General features: G+C 45.3%; 1 long non-coding RNA gene across 1 annotated transcript in view; it reads right to left on the bottom strand.

Annotated features, from left to right (window-relative positions):
- LOC115090304 overlaps positions 1-24,551 on the bottom strand; it is a 45,565-nt gene that overhangs the window by 20,143 nt on the left and 871 nt on the right. The window contains exon 2 of the long non-coding RNA XR_003856365.1: positions 11,881-12,161. This is a non-coding gene — a long non-coding RNA (uncharacterized LOC115090304). The remainder of the gene's footprint in view (positions 1-11,880; positions 12,162-24,551) is intronic.

Raw genomic sequence — 24,551 nt, 5'->3', positions numbered from 1 at the left:
AAGTAAACATATTGTCAAATAATGTTGGGGAAGCGCTAGGGAGCGGTTCCAAATCCAGGGAGATAGTGTGCCCTTAGACCTCGGCACAGCCCCAGAGAACCCTGAGGAAGCGCCGAGGCTGACAAGACGTGTCCAAGCACGGGTGGACAGACTGAAGGCCAGGAGCCCTAATCTCTGCAGAACCCGAACGCACCAGAAGAGACCCAGCAACGCAATGCTGGTCTCTAGGGTAGCCCTCCGGCCACTCGATAGCTCTTTCGGACCTGCTGCTTGGGAACGGCAGATGCGACAGGACGGACAGAGGTCAAGGACAGGCGATAGTACTGGAACAGGACATGGATGCTAGAAGACTTGGACGAGACAAGGACAAGTGGAGACTTGGACGAGACGAGGACTAGTGGAGATTTGGAAGAGACAAGGACTAGAACTTGAACCAGGATTCAAGGTGCTCAGACATGGAAAGAGGATACAGGATACTCAGACGTGGATGAAGATACAGGATGCTCAGAAGACTCAGAATAGGTTACAGAATACCCGGAGGTCTCAGGCAAGGATTCAAGATACTTGGAGGTATCAGGCAAGGATTCAGAATTCAGGAGAATGTACTGGGTGAGTGCTGAATCGCAGCGCACCCTACACAGCCGTCCATGGCTGGCCATGGACCACACCGAAGGTGAAGCAGACTCCAGATGAAGCAGTGGAACTTGAAGCCAGGACATGGTGAAGATTCAGGAGAGGCCTGCACCTGGGCATGCCCTACACAGCCGCCAGAGGCTGGTCGCAGACCACGCTGAAGCAGAGCAGGTTCGACAGAGTCTTGGGCATGGACGGAAGAAGGCACAAGGGGTTCCAAAGACCAGGAACAGGATACAAGGCTCAGGATTCAAGGCTCAGAACTTGGAACTCGGATTCAGGAACATTAAAAGGAAGGGTCTACCGGAGGCTTGACACGCTGAAGCAGAGCAGGTTCGACAGAGTCTTGGGCATGGACGGAAGAAGGCACAAGGGGTTCCAAAGACCAGGAACAGGATACAAGGCTCAGGATTCAAGGCTCAGAACTTGGAACTCGGATTCAGGAACATTAAAAGGAAGGGTCTACCGGAGGCTTGCACTGCAAACGTGAAGGTAGGCGATGTGCCACGAGGCACCCTACACCGCCCCCCATGGGCTAGTCACGGACCACGACAGAGGCACACCAGGAAGGGTGGATGAAGGGAACCCGGACGAAGAGCTGGCGAAGAGGACATCAGGATCAGGACTGGAATGTAGGACATCCAATACATCAGGACAGCAGAACCTCAGGATACCAGGACATTAGGGCATTGGGACCAATAGGACAACTGGACGTCAGGGACCTCTGGAGATGAGGACATCAGGAACATCTGAAGCACAGAGCATGGAACATCAGGTACCTCTGGAGCAGAAACATCAGGACTAGGAACATCCGAAGAGTGGAGCATCTGAAGACAGGAACATCTTGAAGAGTGGAACATCCGAAGACAGGACACACGAAGACACAGGATCCAACAAGAGACCAGGAAGTGCAAACGAAGATGGAGATGAAGGATCAGAAACTACAGATGAAGACAAGGGAATTCCCATGAAGAACAGAGTGCCTAGAAGAAGCAAAGATGGATCACTGAGGTCTCCTGGATCGAAGAGCTGGAATGAAGAATCCAGGAGCTAACTCCCTGCAAAGGCAAAGCCAGAGTGAAGAGAGGTCCTACTTATAGGGCTGAAGAGGAGACACCACAGGAACATCATCAGGAGGAGCCACAGGGCCCTGCCCACCGCGGGCCCTTTAAATCCTGAAGAGAGGCGCGGCTGCGCGCCTAGGAGGAGGCAGGATCACGGAGAGTGGCATCCAAGCTGCGAAGAAGAAGCAGACCCTGATGTCAGCGGCTCCCTGCTGCGAGAAGACAGAAGATTGATGGCGACTCCCTGCCATGAGAAGAGGAGCTCCGAGGCAGCCCGCAGGCCGTGGAAGAGGAGCATCAGCAGCTGCCTCCAGGCCGTGAAGAGTCAGCAGTGTCGACAGCGGCCTCCAGGCCGTGTGGAAGATGCACCGGCGGTGGCCTCCAGGCCACGAAGAGCAGGAGGAGGCGGTGCCAGGCCGCAAGGAGACCCAGACAGCTGCAGTGATGGTGACGGCCTCCAGGCCACGGAGATAGCAGGCGTCAGCAACGGCGGCCTCCGGGTCCTGCTGCAAGGTAAGAGGCTGCTTGTGGGCCTAACCCTCAAGCAGCATCGCAACAAATAGTTAAAACTAAAGCAATGTTCAGTTCACCTCAATCAAAGCCATTAATTTTGTCTCCAAGAAATGTAAGGATGCCAAATTTCCATGAATTTCTCCATATTTTCCACTGGCACAAGAGAGGGAGAGTTGGAAGCCGCTGGTGACATGCAGCTGATCCGCCCAATGCCCGCTGCCCCACCTGCCCACCACCACCCATCAATCCCGCAATGGCGCTGCCAAAAGCTGCAACCAGCAGCGAGCAGCTCACAGGTTCAGGCCGGTAGGGTGAGCAACAAAGGAGCCTGCCCCTTTGTGCACCCCTTTGTGCATGCCTCGTTTGCACCTCAGTTCTACATAACTATTGACACCATTCAAAGCTGTGAGTACACTCCTTCCTCTACCTCTCCACACTTCCTTATCCCCGTAATTACAGGCCAAGGTCATTTATGTGGAGGCACCTTCCGACGACAGTCCTACGCTCCACAAGCCAGAACCCTCACCAACATTAAATTAACCAGCTTGCATCCCATCCTCACTACTACTACCACCTTTTTCTTTATACTCATCAATGCACAATCTATTACGAAAAAATCCACCATCATCTATGACCTCATTGCCTCCAGAACACATGACTGTCTATGTATCACCGAAACCTGGCTGAAAGATTATGACATCCTGATTCTTAACCAGAGCTGCCCACCTAACTTCTCATATTTTCATAGTCCTAGAATAGGATGCAGAGGATGGTGTCTGGCCATATTCTTTAAATCTACTTGAAATTTACCGTGGTAGATGTTTCCACCCTTGCCTCATTTAAGTTGCTATATCTAATATACAAACACATAAACCTATGTCTGACCTACTGCCCTCCTGGGCTCTTTGCCAAAGATGCTCTCCCCCTGTTCAAAGCAATCCTCAATCTAAACCTGAATCCATCAAAAACAATTATCCTAGGAGACTTCAACCTCCACCCGCCGGCCTCACACATTTCAACTCCCACCAACACCTACATGATTTTTGATACCCTTCTCTCATGCAGCTGGAAGCAAATCATCTCCTCCCCCATGCACAAAAAAGCAATTGCCCAGACCTAGTATTTGTCAACCCCACTGGCTTTGACACTAATGACTTGAACATAAACATATCTAAAATTCCCTGGAGTGACCACTTCCTTATCAGCTTCACCCTTAAACCCAAATCTTGCAACCAAATCTCCCATGAACACTCTACCACAACCATAAAGTGTGGTCATACTGACGCAATGTCCCTTGCATCCAACCTCACACCGACTCTAGACAACACCTCCTATAACTCACCTCAAGAACTATTAGAATACTGGAACTCCACCCTTACATCTACACTTTAGAAACTTGCCCCCTTGAAACCACACTCAATGAAAAGAACAAAATCCACACAATGGGACAACACTACACTCCAAACCCAAAAATGTGAGCTAAAACATGAAAGAAAATGGAGGATAGACCCATCTCAGACAAACAAAAGTCTCTACTTTGAAAAATTGACAAAATATCAAGAGGCCATCACTGCTGCAAAGAAATCCTACATCTACAAAAAACTGTCAGCCTCTCAGAACAGCCCCAGAAAACCATATACATAATAACATAAGAAATTGCCATGCTGGGTCAGAACAAGGGTCCATCAAGCCCAGCATCTTGTTTCTAAGAGAGGCCAAACCAGGCCACAAGAACCTGGCAACTCCCAAACACTAAGAATATACCATGGTACTGATGCCAGTAATAGCAGAGGCCATTCCCTAGGTCAACTTGATTAATAGCAGTTAATGGACTTCTCCTCCAACAACTTATCCAAACCTTTTTTAAACCCAGCTACACCAACTGCACTAACCACATTCTCTGGCAACAAATTCCAGAGCTTAATTGTGCATTGAGTGAAAAAGAATTTTCTCCAATTAAATGTGCTACTTGCTAACTTCATGGAGTGCCCCCTAGTCCTTCTATTATCCAAAAGTGTAAATAATCGAGTCACATCTACTTGGTCAACACCTCTCATTATTTTAAAGACATGTCCTCGGCACTTGAGGGTGCAACCTAAGGGCTATGTGGGCTGGTATTGGTGAAGCTCCAGTTGGACCTCTGCCTCATCTTACTCTGCCAGCTGATGGAGGGACCTGCAGGGCTCCTCCCTGCAGGCTGCATCAACTCCACCTTGGTCCAAGGATCCACATCTGCAACATCATTCAATGTATACCAATCTGTTGCAGCTTTCAATTGAGCAGCTACAAAATATTTTTTGAGATTAGGCACTCCCAATACTCCAAATAGTTTTGGTTAATATAAAGTAGTGCATGCTAGTCTCTTTCTCCATATGAAACTAAAAAGTTTAGATTGTAATGTTTTAAGAAAAGCCTGAATCTTAGATAACCTCTTCAGGCTGTTGTTTTTCAAAGACACTTCATTAGATTCCCATTTTATGTGGATTGTACTTTGAATCCGTCCCTGATTAAAAGCACTCTTAATAAGTTGTTTCCAATTATTTAATAATAATTCTTGTTTGTACGCCTCCACCTGAATGTTTATGCAGCACACATATATAATTTTGGGTATTTCCTATTGGTGTGACTTCTGTGCATCGGTCCATTTTACTTTTGTGGTATTTAAGAAAAGCCTCAGGTAAAGGTAAAGTAGCCTGGGAAGAACATTCATTTTCACTGCAGTCATTCTCCCAAACCATGAAAGATTATGTTGTTCCCAAATATCTAAGTCGTTGAATATATTATTAATTAAAGGAGAATAGTTCATCTGAAAAAGATCCTTCCTCTCATTACTTAAATATATCTCCAGGTATTTAATCCGTCTATCAGCCCATCTGAAAGGGAAATTATTTTGAAAATGAACTTTCTCAATATCTGATAGCAATAATGCCAACATTTCAGACTTGTCTAGATTGATTTTAATTCCTGGCACCCTTCCATATTCTTCTAATTCTGAGATTAAAACCTTCAAAGATCAACACTGGACTTTAAAACATGGTGTATTTCGCCGTGCCGGAAAAAGTGGCTTTTCCTAAAATATGGGGTGCTTATATTGCATCCTTGTCCTCTTCTATAAGACATACATTTACTTCTGCATTAGATGCTACTTCTTGGGATGGTAGGAGATCGGTAGTCAGTGCTGGAAATCTTGCTGATAATACGTCTTGATTTATGATGTTTCTGCTCTGTGGGTTCTCCTGCTTCAGGGGTAAGGAAGGGGAAGGATCTTTTCTGTTGCCTTTACTGGGGTTTTCCTTCACTTGTTTGTTCCAGGATACGTTAATGTTTGTGATAAGGTTTTGTATAAAACGAATAAAGATATTAAAGAAAAAAAAACCATCAAAGCTTGCAAGGGATTGTAAAAGTAAAATATTTATTCTTTTCTAAACACAACGTGTAATGCTGACATTCCAAACACTGCACTGACCATGTACAAAGAGTTTAACTGAGCTTTTTTGTTTGAGGAAGGCAGTATCTAAGTGCAATGTAAGTTACCTAACATCTCTTCTGGACAGAGAGAAAAACATCAAACAAAGAAAACATGATTCATCCATAAGTCAGGGATTTTGCAGCCCAACAACATAGCATAGCTTCATTCAGATATTAATGGAACAGGATTTTTTTTTTTTTTAGCATACTTTCAAAGGGCAAGAAGGCTGATGAGATTTCTGTGTGTGTGAGTGTGTGTCCCACCCAATGGCTTTTCTGTTGGATAGAGAATTTGGAAGTTATGTCAATGGGGACATGAAGATTCTGAAGGTGCGTTTTTCAACTCCTTACATATGTGTGGATCACGGATGCATGTGCTCACATCTCAGACAATAGGCTATATTAGCTCTGGGTGCGATTTCTTTCTTACGCTTAAAGCTACATCTATCCCTTCCTTCCTGTTTTAGAGTCTGTTCAAGGAAAGACCAGGATCTGATGCAATATAATTACTTTGTGAAAGAAAGCCTGCATATTGCCTACCCAGAGTACGATGGGTTTCTCAGAAAGGACAGAGCGGGCTAGAAGCGGTCCAGAGAAAGGCAACCAGAATGGTGTGAGGCTTGCAACAAACTATGTATACTCTAGAGCAGTGGTCCCCAAACCTGTCCTGGAGGGCCACCAGCCAGTCGGGTTTTCAGGATATCCACAATGAATATGCATGAGAGAAAATTTGCATGCACTGCCTCCATAACATGCAAATTTTCTCTCATGCATATTCATTGTGGATATCCCAAAAACCCAACTGGCTGGTGGCCCTCCAGGACAGGTTTGGGGACCACTGCTCTAGAGTATATGAGAGACAGGGGGAATGTGATTCAGACTTAAGTATCTGAAAGGCATTAAAAATTCACAAGAAACAAACCTTTTCCAGTAGAAAGAAAGCTACAGGTCATCATATGAAGCTCGGGGTGGGGGGGTGGGGGCATTGAATGGGGAGGGTAGACTCAGGAACAATGTCAGAAATTATTTTTTTTTCATAGAAAGAGTGGTGGATGCCTGAAATGCTCTCTTGGAGGGAGGTGGTAGAAACACAAACGGTAATGGAATTCAGAAAAAGCGTGTGAAAAACACAGAGGATCCCTAACGAAAAGAGGATCGTAATGAAGCAGTAGGGTAACAACCCTAAAAAGAAGGCGAGGGGGTGGCAGTTACAACTCAGATTGGTCTTTCTCTGCGGTCATTTATTATGTTACATGCCTGACTCTTGCCAGCATTGCTAGTTTTTCCTGAGCTCTAGAGATCTCACCTAAGTTTAAGCAGAGAAAATGGAAGTGTTTTCAAAAATGTCTTAAGAGTTTGAAAGTTTTTACATGAATCTTTGATCTGCCGACAACAGCTGGTTCGTCTTAGCTTCATCATACACCAATGGACAATTCAGTGTGGCAAATACTGACAGAAAACACATGGTTCCCTAGTCCTGCTCTCCTGCTATTATATATTGGTCAAGAACCAAAACAGCCATGGGATGCATGTTACAGCAGGATTAATGCAGGTTCATGGGAGACTCCGTAAAAAAAACTGATGACACTTGGATGCAATTATGAAAACTGCACTGATGTGTTGTGTAAGTACTGATTACAAACTCTCCAGAACTGCTGGTTATGTCTGGCTCAGAGATGTTTGGACTAGATGTTGCAGTACATCTGTCAGGCAAGGAGAATATTCATGAAACTATTTCAAAATAACATAATAACAGTTCAACCTATAATCTAATAGGGAAAGACACCAACTCGGTCCATGGATGGTAAATTAGCTTCATTCGCTTATACTGAGCACATTAACATTTTTATGGTTTGGGGGGATGCCTGAAGAAGACAGAGAAAAAGGACAAGAAGCTTGAAATTTTACAGCCTATGATCTTACATTCTGTGAGTTTTGAAGATTTACTCTGAAACACAGAATGTGGTGGTAGATAAAGGCTGCAAGGCCCATCTCCTTTGCCTATTCTCCTCTCCTGTTGCAGTACTGTGGGTCCCCCTTGATCTCTGGATCTAGTCTCACTTCCCCATAACTTAGGATCCTCTGTGCTTATCTCATGCTTTCCTGGGGGTCAATATTCACAGGGTTTGTCTAGCTAAGTAAGAGCTGGACAAATGGCAAACTTTTAAAATTCCAAAAAAAGGAAAAAACGCCAAACTTTCTCTCGCTCAGCACCACTCAAACCCTCAGTAATCTCATAAGAATATATCTTTACCGCATCAGCAAGCCTGTCGACGTGCTTCCTTATGCATTTTGTAAAGGGAAGCCGCCCGGTCTTTTAATCATCTGCGGTCCAAAAAGACCGGGCGGCTTCCCTTTACAAAATGCATAAGGAAGCACATCGACAGGTTTGCTGATGCAGTAAAGATATATTCTTATGAGATTACTGAGGGTTTGAGTGGTGCTGAGCGAGAGAAAGTTGTTTGGTGTTTTTTCCTTTTTTTGGGATACATGCGTAATTATATGGAGAAACACTAAGCTCTTCTTTTTTTTCTTTGTCAAACTTTTAAAATTCCCATTGTTAGACACTGGCTGGTCTTGAACTGGAACCCCAGGGCTTATAGGACACTGCTCCTCCAAGAGGAGCTACTCTCTCTGCGAGGGAGGGCATTGCAGCCAGGTCTCTACTGGCTGTGTCAGCTGCTGCTTGTGCAGGTGCTTCCCTGTCCTCATTGGTCCAGCAGGGACCAGCCCTTATTGATGGGGTATTTCCCACCCCACCTCAGGCTGAGACTCCTGCTAGTTCATTGGTGTTGGTTTCATTGCCTGGGTTCTCTGCTTCCAGTTCTTCATGTTCCCGCTCCTGGCTGCCCATGTTACCTCCATGTTCCAGGATCCTTGCTCTAGTCCAGGGGTAGGCAACTCCCATCCTGGAGTGACACAAACAGCTCTGGTTTTCAGGATATCCACAACGAATATATATGAGGTATGTTGACAAGCACTGCCTTCCTTGTATGCAAATACAGCTCATGCATATTCATTATGTCTATCCTAAAGACCAGACCTGTTTGTGGTACTCCAGGACCAGGGTTGCCTACCCCTGCTGTAGCCCCTGCCTGCCAGGAGTTCCTGTTTTGCTGGGTTTCATGGACTGTATATTCTTGACCTTGCCTTGTTTTTCTTGAACTGCCCTAGTTTCCTGCTATTAAGATACAGTGAGATTAAACTGGCCTTCTTCAGCCTTTTGTCATTTCTAGTCTGTGTTCGGCATGTCTTCCCAGCAGTAAACCCAAGGAATCTTCGGTTTATGTGGGCTGCCTTTTTTCTCAGCCCAGGGATCCCCTGACAACCATGCTCTAACCGCCTCCAAGTTATCTGGCTAAGTAGTTAGCTGGGTAAAACTTATCCAGATAACTTGGAGGCGGGCCAGGGGCATTCTGGGGCAGAATTAAGTTATCTGGCTAATTCTGTTCATATAGGAGAGAAGTCTTTAAGTCGGCTGGATAGTTTTATTCAGCTAACTAGGACTTTATTTAGCTGCATTCAGTGGAGCACCTAATCGCCAGCAGTCTGCCGAATATCCCAAACAAGTTATTAAGCTAACCGTAGCTGGATAATGTGTGGCTCCCCTTGCTACTGAATATCAAATTCCTTGAATTCAGTTCTGATATTGCCTCCATACCGAGACTGTTTCATGTATTCACCACTCTGTGAAGAAATATTTCTTTATGTTCCTCCTGAGCCCGTCTTCTTACAGTCTCATATCATGACTCCTTGGTCTACAATTTCCCTTCTTCGTTATTTATACCTTTGAAGCATTTAAATGTTTCTAGTATATTTCCCCTCTTTTTTCTTTGCTATTGGGCAAATATTTAAATCTTTACCTCACAGAACTTATGGTGCAGACTGCACTATTGTGGCAGCTGTTCCCTAGACTGCCTGTACTCATATCTATATTCTTTTGGAGATAGGGCCCCCAGAATTGGTCATGGTACTCCAGATAAGGTCTCACCAATGACTTGTACAGAGGAAATATCAGCCCCTTTTTTCTACTGGTTATATCTCTCTACCTATGCACCCTAGTATTCTTCTGGCTTTTACTGCTTCTGTGTTGCCCTGTGTTGCAAGGTAAGATCAGCCTGAGATTTCTTTCGTATTTGTTGCACATCAAAACCTCTCCCCTTCACTCCCCCTCTATGATTTGCAGCTCTCTTGGATTTCTGCAGTTTGTTTGTATTATATTTTAATTGCAAAATATTTGACCATTTCTCAAGCTCTCTTAGATCACAACACATTTTTGATATGTCATCTGAACTATCCACCCAGTTGAAGATCATAGTATCATCTGCAAACAGATAAACCTTTCCTATTAGCCCCTCTGAAATATTACACATGAATATATTAAACAGAACTGGACCAAGGATGGATCCTTGAGGCTCTCCATCAATTACCCCCTTTCTAGGAGTAAACTCTATCTACATAAGAACATAATAAATGCAATGCTGGGCCAGACCAAGGTCTATCAGACCCAGCATCCTATCTCCAACAATGGCCAATCAGAATCACTAGTACCTGGCAGATCCCAAAATATAGATCCTTTTCTTGTTAATCCCTCCCAGGAATAGAAATGGCTTTCCCTAGTCTACCTGGCTACTAAAGCTTTATGGATTTTTTTCTCCAGGAACTTGTCCAAACCTCTTTTAAATCCCACTATGCTCGTCGCCTTGACCATGTCCTCTGGCAAAAAATTCCATAATTTGATTGTGCACAGACTGAAAAAGAACTTTCTATGACTTGTTTTAAATCTGCTCGTTGTTCCTGGAGTGGTCCATGGTTTTATAAACTTTATGCTCCCTCTCAGCCATCTCTTTTCTAAGCTGAAGAGCCATAATCTGTGTAGCCTCTCTTCAGAAGAGAGCTGTTCCATCCTTTTAATCATTTCTGTTGCTCTCTTCTGCACCTTTTCTAGTTCTGCTATGTGTTTTTTGAGATAGGGTGACCAGAACTACCCACAATATTCAAGGTACGGTTGCATCATAGATCGATACAGAGGCAATATGATGCTTTCTGTTTTATCATCCATTCCTTTTCAGATTATTTCTAACATTCTATTTGCTTTTTTGACCACCGTCATGCATTGAGCTGAGAATTTCAAGGACTCCCAAATCTTTTTCCTGGGTTATGACTCCCAATACAGAACCCAGCATCATAGTTGGGATTATTGTCCCTTAAGTGCACGATTCTGCACTTTTCCACATTAAATTTCATCTACCATTCAGATGCCTAGTCTCCTAGTCTCACAAGGTTCTTCTGCAATTCTTCACTATCCACTGTTTAATAATTTGAAATAATTTGGTGTCATTTGCAAATTTGATCACCTCACTTGTCTTCTCCTTTTTCGGATCATTTATAAATATGTTAAATTGCACAGGTCCCAGTACTGATCCCCACTAATAACCTTTCTTCACATGGATACTCCTGGGGGAATTCTACGCAAAAAAAATTGAAAATTCTGCACACAAAATTTAAAAATTCTGTGTACAAAAACTGAAAATTCTGCAAAATTCTGCATACTTTATATTGGTCAAAATAACACAATATACATAACAATCTTTAAGTAATTAATTTAAAATAGAAAACAGAAAAAAGTAATTACTTAAAGATGCAGAGTTTTAAATATTTTGAGCAGAATTTCCCTAGAAGAACATTGTAAGAATGTCCCTTCCACCCTTTCTCCCTACTCCCCTGGCCAGTCTCTTTTCACTTTGCCTTTTCTGGCCTCCCCCCCCCCCAACTCCTCCACCTTCCACTATCTCTCCCCTTTCCCACTAGGCTCAATCCCTTCCATGCTATCTCCACTCCCAGTACTGTCCCTCACACAGGCTCCCTCTATCCCTCTCTCACACACAAAAAGGCTCCCTCTCTCGTGCACATACACACCTCCTCATACAGGCTCACTCTCTCACACACCCCTGCACATTGACTCCCTCGCTCTCACACACACACACATCCCTTCACACAGGCTCCCTCTCTCACTCCCTCACATACACACACTCCCTTTTTCACGCACACCAGCTCCCAATCTCTCACACATGTAAACATTCCTTTACCATCTCCTCACATAGACAACCTCTCTCTGGCACACACATCCTCTCATGATCTCCCAACAACACTCACACCTCTACACACAGCCTCTACAAACAACCTTCACACACAGACTTACTCTCACCGGAGTCTGCTCCATCTCTGCCACGAGCGGGATGGGCTCTGCTCACGACATGCTGGGAATTGCACCTCCATCTTCGCTGTGAGCGAGATGGGCTTCCCTCACGGCATGTTGGGACCTACACCATCTTCATCACAATGCGGAACGCCAGGGCCTTCTCCCTTTTTGCTGCGATGTGCCGCAACCTTTGTCTTCTTTGCTGCAATGCGGCACGCCAGGGCCTGCTCTTTCACCACCACGAGTGGGATGGGCTCCGTTCATGGCACCTGTTCCAAATTCTGCGCAGAAAATAGAATTTCTGCATTAAAAAATGGAATTTCTGCGCACGTTCTGCAGTAATGCAGAATTCCCCCAGGAATAACATGGAAAACTGATCATTCAGTCCTACTCTCTGTTTCCTGTTTTTTAACCAGTTACCAAATCCACACTCGGACACTTCCTCCTATCCCATGACTTTTTAAATTTCCTGAGGTGTCTCTCATGAGGGACTTTGTTAAATGCCATCTGAAAATCCACATACACTATATCAGCTGGCTCACCTCTCTCCGCTTGTTTAGTTACACCTTCAAAAAACCCTAATAGAATGATAAGGCATGTTGACTCTTCCCCATTAAGCCATGTCCTTCTATGTGGTCAGCGATTTAAGAACAGTTTCTACCATTTTGCCCAGTATCAACGTCAGGATCACAGGTCTATAGTTTACCAGATCACTATCTTCTGTTGTCTATCACTCAGTTAGTTTGTAACCCAGTTTACTCTCTATGTATTCATCTTCCATTACAATAAATTCTTTCAAAACTGAAAAGAAAACTGGATTAGGATGTGTAACCATCTGCCCAAACAAGAGAAATAATACAAGAAAGGCACACAACATAGTAGGTCCCTCATGAGCTCCCAGCCCTTCTCTTATAAAGATGCCATTAGAGACCCGTTTTGACTACAGTGATAGGAAACCAGTTTTTGTTGTTGACCTTTGATTTATTATTTTTTTCTTTGGTGATGACAATGGCAGAGTGTTTAACATGGCTTACCTGTCTCTTGTCTTTTCTTTCAGGGATCTAAATCCCAGGACAGCCTTACAGAAACGTAGTATACTGTCAAACACTGCAACAGGTGTTATTTGGCTAAAGTCCCTCGTGATCACCCAAACCCTTTTCTTTTTTTTTAACGCTTCAGAAAAGAAATATTGTTTGTAAGTTACGCATGCATGCTCTGATGTTTTTGCCTTTTATGTCTGAACCAGAAAACAAGAGTCCTGTGGTAATGTTAGGCCAGAAGGCGGCTATGGCAGATATCATGACTTGTTTCCCTGCAGAACTAGATACCAAGTAACCTCACAGTCCTAACTTTGCGTGAGATGAGCTCTTTGGTATTGAGAACAGAATCATCATCATTTTATTTTCCCCAAAGTTCATCGTCTGAACCTCCAGGTCAGTTGGGAATTTCAGTTTTAATAATCCGAAGTGTTCATTGTGGAAGTGTGATGGCATACAAAAGACTGAACAATGCCAGTGACTGACCTCCAAGTCCAATATAACTGTAAAGGTATCTTAATTGAACCCTCTCCACAGTCTCACCTTTCAGGCCCCTCCCCAAATCTAATTTCTCTCTCGCACAACCTGTCCCAGGCCATTCTCCAAAACTATGTATTTATTTACAATAATTTATATTCCCCCCCCTCCCCAATTGCCAGCACTTCAGATCTATGTAGATTACAAAAATAAAACATCAATGGCACATGAGTTATTCCTGCTCACCTTGGTTAAAGCCCCACATTTCTCAGTCTGCCCTGATTTCTTTGTGAGTGAGGCTGCGGTGGCAGCAGGGAGATATATGGGGTAAGGAGGGGTGCAAGAACAGACAGAGACTTTGCATAAATGGTTCGATCAAGAGAAAGACATTTCAGCAGCCTTCTAATCAACAATTTTGTTTGTTTTTTTTTTTTTTCCTGAGGAGTTAATTCCTAAGCAGCAAGTAATATTGTATAACAGAAGTGCAAGGCCTGAGTTGGCTTGTTCAATGGCGTAATCTGTCAGAAATTGTTTAAAGCATCTGGATGTGGAGAGAGGCAGATTAAACAGAACTGCTGCTAGGAATTCATGATCAGAGCTGGTGTTAGAGCATTCACACAGATCAGGGTCTGAGCAAGCTTTAACATCGCCAGATGTTTTCTGGGTTTTTTTTTTTTTTATGGGTGGTTTAAGCTTTAGCTACGGTCCAAACACTTTTGGGTCCTTAATGCTGTTGGGTGACAAGCCCCAAACTTGAACAGGTTCTCAATCTCAGTCGAAAAGACAAAGAAGGGCCTGTCCTCAGAGGAATGTCTGTCCTGAATGCAGGGCTGCACTTTGATATAGTGTACAATGTTCATTGTGAGATTCTGATTATGGATGTTTTTAAATTTTGTAATCCATTTAGATTCGTAGATAGGCGGAATATAAATGTTTTAAATACATTAAATATATAAATATAAATATATTAAATATATTAAATACATAATGGGACACAGCCAGCATGGATTTACACAAGGGAAGTCTTGCCTCACCAATCTGCTACATATTTTTGAAGGGGTTAATAAACATGTGGATAATGCTGATCCAGTGGATATAGTGTATTCGAATTTTCAGAAGGCATTTGACAAAGTCCCTCATGAGTGACTTCCAAGAAAAACAAAAAGTCATGGGATAGGAGACAATGTCCTATTGTGGACATTGATAAAAGATAGGAATCAGAGAGTAGGACTAAATGGTCAGTTTTCTCAATGGGAGAAGCCTCAGGGATCCGTATTTGGACCAGTGCATTTTAATATATTTATAAATGACCTGGAAAAGGGAGCGATGAATGAGGTGATCAAATTTGCAGATGACACAAAATTATTCTAAGTAGTAAAATCACAAGCAAATTTTGGGAAATTGCACAAAGCTTTGCATCCAAAGAGATTTGGCAGTCAAATGTACAAATTTAATGTGGACAAGTGCAAAGTGATGCACATGGGAAACGTAACCTACATTGTAATTACATGATGTTAGGTTCCATATTAGGAGTTACAACCCAGGAAAAGGATCTGGGCCTCATCATGGACAATACTTTGAAATCTTCGGTTCAGTATGTGGTACTGGTCATAAAAGCAAACAGAATGTTAGGAATTATAAGGAAAGGAATGGAGAATGTCATAATACCTCTGTATCGCTTCAGGACTGCACCTAGAGTATCGTGTGCAATTCTGGTTGCGACATTTCAAAAAAGATTTAGCTAAAGTGGAAAAGGTATAGAGAAGGGTGAACTAAATGATAAAGGGGATGAAACAGCTCCCCTATGAGGAAAGGCTAAGGAGGTTAGGGCTGTTCAGCTTGGAGAAGAGATGGCTAAGGGGGGATATAATAGAAGTCTATAAAGTCATGAGTGGAATAGAATGAATAAATGTGAATTCATATTTTAAATAATACAAAAACTAGGGGCCACTCCATGAACTTAGTAAGTAGTACATTTAAAACAAATTGGAGAAAATTCTTTTTTATTCAATGCACAATTAACCTCTGGAATTCTTTGCCAGAGGATGTACTAAAGGCAGCTAGCATAGCAGGGTTTAAAAAAAGATTTGGACAAGTTCTTGGAGGAGAAGTCCATAAACTGTTATTAACCAGATAGACTTGGGAAAATCTATTACTTGTCCCTGGGCGTTAGCAGTATGGAATCTTCTACCGTTTTGGATTCTACCAGTTACCTGTGATCTGGACTGGTCACTTTTGTGAACAAGATGTGCGTCATGGACCCTCGGTCTGACCCACCATGGCAATTCTTATGTTCTTAACTCAGACCTTACATTTGATCTTAGCAAAAACCAAGCTTTTAGCCCACCCAATCTGGTCTGGCCCATCCCAGTGGCTCATATCAAGTGCTGTGCACCACTATGTGAAGGACCTGGGTTTGATTTATAGTTTATGTCTTCCGGTGCTGGAAAGTGCTGGAGAAGCAGCACTCACAGCCCATGAAAGAAGGAAGCCTCAGGTCACTGCTTAGTGGCAACACCTAAGAACATAAGAAACACCATAACTGGATCAGACCAAAGGTCCGTCAAGCCCAGCATCCTGTCTCTGACAGTGGCCAATCCAGGTCACAAGTATCCAGCAGGATACCTACTCCCTGCCCTCCCAATCTGAATGTCATACCTGTATAGGCTTTCATATGTGCTCAGTGCTCTTCTTACACTGGGTGTAAGCTACCTTGTGCCTACCTTTAGGAAAAGGCAGAATGTCAAATAGTTATAAAGAAATAAAACAATTCTCCCCAGACTTTGAAGTCTTGAAATGATGCAGCAGCAGTGCGGGATATTGAACCCCTCTGTTCTTTAAACAGAGCTGAACCCAAGAGCTTACAGCCACAGAGAAGCGCTCTCTGTACCAAAGGTGTAACAATTCCACACCATCCTTTGTCCCAAGTCTCTATTCAGAGGCTCCTTTTCAAAGCCATTTTCACTGGCGGCACAATGCTTTACCCATGGAAAGGGCCTTTTACAAAATACAAACAAGCGTGCCTTTCTCCTGTACGCACGTATGTTTGCCCTTAGTAAGCAGAGACGTTTCTAAGAATGGCGTTTGCATTTATATGCATACTTTTGTATTTTCTAAAACATGCACATACATTTTTCTGACAAAAATAACTGCACACAATGTGTGCAAGTAGTTTTTGTCACGCTCGGGCTGTGTTCTGGTGTTGTGAACACCACCTTCTGGAGTGACTCCAGGTAGAGAGAGATAGGGATGGCTGGAAAGTCTCTGATGATGGTGACAGTGGAGCAGAGTAAGGCTGGAAGCAGTGTCAAATTCCAGGCTGGGTCAGGGCAGACGGCAGGCAAGAGTGTCAGAGTCCAGGCTGGGTCAGGGCAGGCGGCAGGCAACAGTGTCAGAGTCCAGGCTGGATCAGGGCAGGCGGCAGGCAACAGTGTCAGAGTCCAGGCTGGGTCAAAGTACCTAGTAGTAAGGCAGAGAGCCCGAAGGCCACACACACGGCAGGGCAGAGAGCCCGAAGGCCACACACGCACACAGTAGGAAAGCGAACCCGAAGGCCTCACTCACACGGCAGGGCAGAGGGCCCGAAGGCCACACACATACGGCAGGGCTGGGAGCCCGAAGGCCACACACTCACAGCAGGGAAGAGGGCCCGAAGGCCACACACACACACACGGCAAGGCAGAGGGCCCGAAGGCCACACACAGCGCAAGACAAGGCAAAGTAGGGTAGAAGGCCCGAAGGCCACACACAGCGCAAGGCAAAGCAAAGCAGGGTAGAAGGCCCGAAGGCCACACACAGCGCAAGGCAAGGCAAAGTAGGGTAGAAGGCCCGAAGGCCACACACAGCGCAAGACAAGGCAAAGTAGGGTAGAAGGCCCGAAGGCCACACACAGCGCAAGACAAGGCAAAGTAGGGTAGAAGGCCCGAAGGCCACACACAGCGCAAGGCAAGGCAAAGTAGGGTAGAAGGCCCGAAGGCCACACACAGCGCAAGGCAAAGCAAAGCAGGGTAGAAGGCCCGAAGACCACACACAGCGCAAGGCAAGGCAAAGCAGGGTAGAAGGCCCGAAGGCCACACACAGCGCAAGGCAAGGCAAAGCAGGGTAGAAGGCCCGAAGGCCACACACAGCGCAAGGCAAGGCAAAGCAGGGTAGAAGGCCCGAAGACCACACACAGCGCAAGGCAAGGCAAAGCAGGGTAGAAGGCCCGAAGACCACACACAGCGCAAGGCAAGGCAAAGCAGGGTAGAAGCCCGAAGGCCACACACAGCGCAAGGCAAGGCAAGGCAAAGCAGGGTCCAAAGACCACATGCACAGCAAAGCAAGGAAGGCTAGAGCAGGGAACCCAGGCAAGCTTGATGCCGAAGCACTGAGGGAACTGCCAGGCAGGGATAAAAGGGAAGTCCAGAACATAGAGTGAACAATGGAGATGGACTGGGCCCGTCAGGAGAGCCAGCCCTAGAAGGACCCCTGGTGGTGAGGCGGTTGCACAGCAGCCATAGCCGTATCAGTTTTGGTTGGATAATTTTCAAAGGGAAAATACACACACCCTTTTGTAATGTGTGAACCCATGCTGCTGTAGTGAGGTTGATGCAACCTATGAGGCGAACCCCATAGGCCCTCACTGACAGCTTGCGGAGCTAGGCTGACAAGAGACTGGACTAGGGCTTCACCTACACCAGCCCCTTTCCCCTCAGGTTAAGCCCTTGGGGACCAGGAACCAGCGGGGCTTAGGAGAGAGTCTTTGTGAGAATGGCACAGGTGGAGATCCAGGGCCATGCAAGGGTTGGGGCAAGCAGCAAACAAGAGTAGTCAGTGTCCAGGCAAGGGGCAGGTGGCAATCAAAAATAGTCAGTATCCAGGCAAGGGTCAGATCCGAGAGTCAGTCTGAAGGGAAGACAAGGAGGAGGAGGAGGAGGACTGGCACAACAGGATGGGAGGAATGCAGGTGGAGCTGGATATTATGAGGCAGGGTAGACTGCAGAGACGAGGCAAGGCAGGCTGGAGAGAAGAGGCAAGAAGCAGGAATGAAGAAGAAGCAACACGCACTACACAAGGAATGCAGGAGACCCTTTGCTGGGGCGATGTAGGGACATCTGGAGAGCCCTTTTATAGGGCTAATGCTGGTGATGTAAACCAATGAGCATTGTGGTCTTTTCCTGCCATGTGCCACTTAAATACTGTGATATCAGGCACACGTGTGCACCTATGGGGAGGGGCTAAAGGTGGCAGTCCTGATGGCATCCTGCTGCATGAGAGAGTTCCGGTGGTGTCCCACAGCAGAAGGGAGGCCCAACAGTTGCTGGCACTGGGGATGAGTGCGTCGGCTTGCGGGGATGTCCCGCAAGCCACCAAACGTAACAGTATTCTCCCTCTTAAGCCCCCTCTTCAGGGTCCTGGGCTTTGGCTTCTGGGGAAAGCAATGATGAAACTCCTTTTCCAACAAAGGGGCTTGAAGATTGGCCGCTGGCTCCTAGGAGTTCTCCTCTGGACCGTAGTTCTTTTAAGCAATGAGATATTCCAACTTATTGCATTGTCTATGACAATCCAAGATCTCTTGTATTTTGTAGTTGGAGTCTACTTTAGAGATGATATCTATGGGTTTAGGTGGCTTTAAGGGTCAGGAGAGGACCAGAGGTTTCAAAATTGAAACATGGAACACGTTATGTATCCTCAATGTAGCCGGGAGCTTGACCTGATATCAGGTCAAGCTCCCGGCTACATTGGTCAAGCTCCCAGATTTATTGGTCCTTTCCTGGTCTTGCAACAGATGGGCCTCATCTGTTGCAAGACCAGGAAAGGACCAATAAATCTGGGCACAAATCAAAGAGAAAGGACTCAGAGGCGCAAGTTCTATGTGCTTAGCCACATGAGGTCTCCACGCTTAAGTTGCAGAGTCAGTATACAGTTCTTATTGGCATGCTTCTTGTCCTAAGCTGCTGCCTTAGGGATCAGCTAATTGGTTTGTAGCCAAAGATCCTGGAGCTCTTGGATTGTGTGGCAGGCTGCTGTACAGGCCACCAAAAGTGGAAGGGACTGAAGAACTCGTGGGTGATTGCCGTAAACAACATGTAAGGGTGAAGAGCTGTTAGAACTTCTGACATGGTTGTTATGTGAGAATTCAGCGCAGGGTAGATTAGCCCAATCACTTAGCCTGTCATTGACTTATAGTACCTGATTAATTCTTTCTGTCTGGCCATTCCCTTGCAAATGGTAGGCTGTAGTGAGATCCAGCATATTGCCAATTTTTTTTTTACAAAGGTCCTTTCAACATCGGGCTGTAAACTAGACACCTCGATCAGACACGATGTGAGAAGGTAGACCATGCAGTTGGAAGATGTGCTGGATGAAGAGGCAGGCTAACTCGGGAGCAGAGGGCAAGCCTGGGAGAGGAAAGAAGTGTGCCATCTTGGAGAATCTTTCCACTTCGACCCATATCGTGGTGTAGCAGTGAAAGAGAGGAAGGTCCATGATAAAAGCAGTGGACAAATGGGTCCAGGGTTCCTTGGGGGCTGGCAATGGCTGTAACAGCCCCCAAGATTGGGCACAAATGGGTGTTGTAAGTACTCCAAGTTTCTGTGGTCAGTGTATTTCGTGATCCGTTGTTTGGCCCCTTCTACAAGGTGTCTCCATTCTTCCAGTGCCAATTTTACCGCTAGGAGTTTATGATCCCCAATCGTGTAATTCTTCTCTGCCGGAGAAAGTTTTCTAGAGAAAAAGGAAAATGGATGGAGGGCCCTTTGGTCATTGTACTGACTGAGGACAGCCCCTATCCGAAGGGTAGAGGCATCTACCTCTAGGTCAAAGGGACGATCAGGATTAAAGTGCCATAGGCAGAGTCCTTGAGAGAAGGCTTGTTTGTGGGCTAGTGGCTTCTGTGGACCAACATTGGGTATCCGCTCCTTTCCTGGTTAAGGCGGCAAGTGGCACTGTGAGAGTTGAACATCCCAGTATGAACTGGCAGTAGTAGCTAGCAAATCCTAGAAAACACTGTAGGGCCTGAAGTTCGACCGGCTGAGGCCAATCTAGGATAGTTTTTTGCTTTGCATGATCCTTGTGGAAACCAGTTTGGGAGATAATGTAGCCAGGAAAGGAAGTTTCCTGCACCTGTTTAATATGCTTCTGGTACTGACTCAGAGATTGAGAATAATGAGGATATCATCGAGATACATACTACGGGGGAAAACATAAGATCCTGGAATATTTCATTCATCATGTTTTGGAATACCTTGATGGCATTGCAGAGGCCAAATAGCATAACTAAATATTCATAATGCTCATCTCAGGTGTTGAATACAGTTTTCTATTCGTCTCTTTCTCGGATGTATATAAGGTTGTATACTACCCGCAGATCTAACTCGGTAAAACCTTTTGCCCCTTATAGGCGGTCGAAAAGCTCAGAGATGGGAGGTAGTGGGTAACGGTTCTTTTTTGTGATGGCATTGAGGCCCCTGTAGTCAATACAGGGCCTGAGAGAACCATCCGTCTTGCCCATGAACAAGCCTGCTCCAGCTGGCGAAGAAGATGGCTGGATTAAAGCCTCTTGACAATTTTCTTTGATATATTGACTCATAGCCTCAGTCTCGGGAACTTATAGAGAGTAAATGCTTACCCATGGGGGCACTTTCTTGGCCAGAAGGTCTGTGTCAGGGTTATAGACATGATGCCGAGGCAGGGTCTCAGTCTGCTGTTTGGAGAATACGTCAGAAAAGTGAACAGCATCATTTCAAGAAGAAGAAAGACCTGTGAAGAGGGCCTCTGAGGCCTGGGCTCTAGGCCTGTGGCTAACTGTGGGCCGAGGTCCAGGCATTGAGACCCAGCCTTCGGAAAGAGCTGGGACGTCAGATCAGGTAAGTGAAAAAATTTTGGGGGCCTGGCTTTTGCTGGGATCTCGGCCGAGGCCCTGGTATCAGGCCAAGGCCCAGGCTGAGACCCCGGCATTGCACTCGGGTGTAAGCTGTGGCCTTTTCGTTGGGCTGCGGCCTACTCCCTAGGAGAGGCCCTGACTGCTGGCTTTTTTTTTTTTTAATCGATTTTCAAAAGGAAACAAGATGCCAACAAAATTTCATCTGAATTTAAATCATTCTGTTATGAAAATAACCCGATATGAAATAGGAAATTTCATCTCATTTCCTATTTCATTTCCCCCAAATGTCCATCCCGAGGAGTCAGACCAATGATTTTCCATCTCCCCACAGTCACCGGACAGTAACTAAATTAGGGTGACCGACCCTCTGCTTGCCCTACTCTACCAAGGGGATGGTTCTTCACAGATCTAACTCCCCTAGGAGCAAATTCCTTTTTTTTTTTAAACTCCAGGCTATAGGTTTTGCACCTCTACCATCTGCTGGAGTCAGAGAAATACTGAGGGACTGCAGGTGGCACACTGGCTTAAGTAACACAGTCTCAGTAAAGCTTTTCTTCTTTGTCCTCATCTGCTGGTAGGGGAGAAAAACCCATGCGTCTGGATTGATCTGGGGGATGAATAGGAAATTTATGTGAGTACATTGGACCCTGTAATCCCTCTCATCCTCAGTCAGATTTTCAAAGTAAAGCCCTCATAAGTAAAAATTGCCCCCAAAAGGAGTTAATAGAGGCTTGAGCTTTTTAACTTATTTCCTGACATAATTCATAGAAACAGAGAAAAATGATAGCAGAAAAAGACCATACGGCCCATCTAGTCTGCCAATCCTTCCAATTTATCTAGGCCTTACAATTCCCATCACTCCCTCAGAGATCCCCTGTATTTATCCCATTCTTTCCTGAATTTAGATACCATCTTTGTCTCTACCACCTTCATGGGGAGGCCATTCCATGCATCTACTACTCTCTCTCTAAAGAAATATTTCCTAAGATTACTCCTAAGTCTACCCCCTTTCACCTTCATCTCATGACCAAAAGTTCTAGAGCCTCCTTTCTGTTGAAAGAGGCTCATCTTCTGTGCATGTAAACTTTTGAGATATTTAAATGTCTCTATCATATCTCTCTTGTCTTGCCTTTCCTCTAGAGCAGTGGTTCTCAACAGGTGTGTCGGGACACACTGGTGTGTCACAAGGTCCTGGGAGGTGTCGCAGGGCCAGCTGCCTCCTTATCAGTCCAGGTGGGAGTTGGTTGACTTCTCTTACACTGGGCCTGATAGGAGGCTACTCTCACTTTCTGGCCCAGTGGGAGGCTGTTTTCTCCTTCCCCCAGATCAGAGGGAGACTCTGCCAGCTCCTGCTGTTCTGGGCCTGATGAGACTCAAACTTTATCTTCCCCTGTTGAGTTTGGGAGGGATGCTGCTGATGATCTCTTCACCCTGTGGAGGGTGGGGAAAAGGAGGTTGGAGATGCTGGGAAGAAGGTGGAACAGAGAGGGAGTGTGGTGACTGCTGAGGAGGAAGGGATGGGAAAGAGGGGATTGGGGTAGCTGGGCATGGGAGATGGGATGAAGGGGGTAGATGGGAGATGGGATGAAGGGGTAGGGAGAGTCAAGCAGGAGAGAGAGGGAGCACAGGGAAGAGGATGTGGGGGGTGGGGGGTGGGGGAGTCGGGAATGCTGGGCTGGGATGAGAGTGTGAGCGGATGATTGAAAGGGAGTAATTGGGAAAAGTGAAAGATGATGGAGGCATGGAAAAGGAGTGATGGGATGCAAGTGCCATGTCAGTCTGAGGAATGTGCATTTCTTCTATCTTTGTATTTTGCTTAGTGTAGGAGGATATGTATTTCTGTTTCTAGCTCTCCAGTTTTGTACTGCATGCAGAATGACTTTTTGAGGTTTCCATTCCAGTTTTTGTCTCCACATTTGTAATTTGTGGTCTTTTATTCTGTATTTGGTGAATGTCCGATCTGTATGTGTGACTGAGGTGAGGTATTTTACTAGTAGGTAGGGATTTATATCACCCGTTGTTGCATTGGTGCTGCATTGCTGCCTTTTCATAGGAAGGGCTATTGCTGTTTAGAGTTCTTGGAATTAGTTTTGCAATAGTATGGAAGGTTTGCTACACATGTGCTGAGTGATTTTTTTTCAGGTTTTGTATTTTACAGTGCGCGTGAGATAGCACCAGAATAAGAATATCTTTTTTATATAATGAGTTGTATTTGAAATATCCTAGTTCTGCTCTGCATCCATTGTTTGGGGACGACAGGGCAGGAGCAGGTTCCTGTGGATGCAGAGTATATTGTTTACATTTAGCCCTGTGATGGTCAAATGTTCAGTGTGTCACATCTGTAAGCTTTATCTGCCAGGTGTGTCCTAATAGAAAAAAGGTTGAGAACCACTGCTCTAGGATATACATGTGTAGATCTTTGAGTCTATCCCCCATATACTTTAGAACAAAGACCACCCTCTGGCCCAACACTATCCTGTTTATATCCTTTTGAAGGTGTGGTTTCCAGAATTGTACACAGTATTCCAAATGAAGTCTCACCAGGGACCTACACAGGGGCAATATTACCTTACTTTTTCTGATGATGATTCCTCTTCCTATGCAATCAAGCATTTTTCTGGTTTTTGCCATCACTTTATTCACCTGTTTGGCCACCTTAAGATCATGAGATACAATCACCACCAGATCCAATTCTTCATTTGTGCTTAGAAGAATTTCACCCTCAATACTGTACCTCTCCCTTGCATTTTTTTGCAGCCTAGTTCAGCTGCCTCTCTCTCACGTTGTTAACCCATAGAGGGGCCAAGGTAATAAGCTGCACAAAACCTTCTGCGGGTTTTTTTGCGTGGGTAATTACAGGTGATTTTCCATGCTAATCTTATGCGCATATACAATATAGTGTGTTTAGCGAGGAAAAAAAGCACGCACATACCTGCGCAATAACTTGCAGCAGCTTTTGGGTGAGTGGATGCAAATAGCATGTAAAGAAAGTAATTACTGTATCTATTCATGGGTTATGCAGGGAGCCCGGCTAGCAGGGAGATCAGTTAGTGTGGGGTTTTTTTAAGCGGGTTTTTTTTTTTACAGGAGTTAAGTGAAGGCGCTGTGGCTCTGGGTGGTGTTGGCGCTTGTCTGCAGCCCCCAGAGATCGCTGGTTCATCCGTCCAGGCTCCTGCTCTCTCTTGGCGGAGCTGATCCATGCTAAGCTGCCCTGGGCGTCCGGCAAGAAAAAGGTTGCATAGTAACAAAACCACACTAACGCCAGCAATGTAGTAAAAGAGCGGGTAGGAGCT

Source organism: Rhinatrema bivittatum, chromosome 4 (assembly GCF_901001135.1).
Source record: "Rhinatrema bivittatum chromosome 4, aRhiBiv1.1, whole genome shotgun sequence".
NCBI lineage: Eukaryota > Metazoa > Chordata > Amphibia > Gymnophiona > Rhinatrematidae > Rhinatrema > Rhinatrema bivittatum.
Note: the sequence above shows the minus strand (reverse complement) of the source record. Positions and strands in the feature narration are given on the sequence as shown.